Here is a 1,475-nt window from a genome sequence, read left to right as displayed (position 1 = left end):
ACGCTAAGTATGCCCTATGCTAGGATTGACTAAGTTTGGAAAACATTCATTCAACAAGTAAAGATCAAGCAATAGATAAGAACAACTAGATAAAAGTTTTGATTCCCATAATGTGATACTTGTGCCAAGGAGTGTGTATGTTTTACAAATGTTTCGATTAGTCACTTCAAACACATTAACATCCTAGATGGTTGTCTATAAGGCTGACAGTTGGTTTAGCTAGCGAGTCCTCGATATATGCAAGGTATGTGAGGCCCAAGTTCGTAGATGAAACCAAAAAGAAGTCACACAGCCGAGAGGAGTGGTAACCCACTTCTCCTCTTTCACTTCTCAAGGGTATAAAGTTCCTTAAGGCTTAGCCCAAGTGACAAAATCTTAGTCCCAAGAGAGGTGTCTTTGGATTCACCTCCCAATCTTTATACTCCACAAGAACGCTGGAGGTGAGGTCATCCCAAGGGGTGATGAAATCCCCAAGTAGGCCTCCTAAAATTATAAAACAAGATTTTGGATCCTAATCTTATGCACCCAAGATGGCCTCGAAAGATGACAAGGGGAGAGAAGACTTGGATGATCTAGAGCTAAAAGACAGAGTTCTTTTCCAACTGACGCTTAAGTTTTCTGATCTAGACTTTTTGAAAACACAAGTAATTAAGATGCAAAGGTTCAATTACAATTTGAAATGCGCCAAAAAAAGAGAAGTGATTGAAGAATGAATACACAAAGGAGAGTTAGGGTCAACAAGAAAATAAACCCGCATGCCTGGAGGCCCTCCCTGTCAAGTATTGATTAATTTTCTTTAAGGCATTCAATATTGAGTGTGATTTTGTTTTAAGCCCAAAATAAAGATGTGTGTAAAGTTCAATTTCAAGCATGCACCCGGAGGCCCTCCACGTCAGTTGATTCTTGTTCAGTTTTAGAGCCCAAACTTGAAGTGTGATCGATTTAATTTAGATTTTTGGACATTCAAGAAATGTTATAAGTTAGGAAAAACCCTCAAAATCTAATTAAGTAGGATTGAACCATGGAACACTTAACACTCTCTTAGGTGGACCCATCCCCATATATGCCACCGATATTGCAACCAATGGTTAGAATGATGGGTGATTAAAGAGGGCGAGTCCAATGAAAAACTACTCAATTTGACTCTTGTTGATTTGTTTTTAACTTAACCAATTTAGTAAGTGTTCAAAAGTCAAACTTGCCTAAGTTGCATGCAAAAGAGAGATTTGTTTGTTCTTTTTAAGGCACCAAAATGAAATGTTTGATCTGTGGGGGTTTTTTAGACATACAAGTTCATTTTTCAAATTTGCAAATATAAATGACAACAACTTTGACAAGACCAACAAAAAAAAGGAGTGTTCCTGCAGAGAAAATGTGAGAAATAGCATTCCCGCAAAGGTACCCACGTTACCACAAGCGAGTTTGCGATCCCACGGAGGTTCCTATTCACGGGAATGACAATCCCACCATGAATT

This window comes from Cupressus sempervirens, chromosome 10 (genome assembly GCF_028749045.1).
Source record: "Cupressus sempervirens isolate cs-2001-9-10 chromosome 10, ASM2874904v1, whole genome shotgun sequence".
Lineage (NCBI taxonomy): Eukaryota > Viridiplantae > Streptophyta > Pinopsida > Cupressales > Cupressaceae > Cupressus > Cupressus sempervirens.
The sequence above is the reverse complement of the archived record's forward strand: the minus strand, read 5'-3'. Positions refer to the sequence as shown.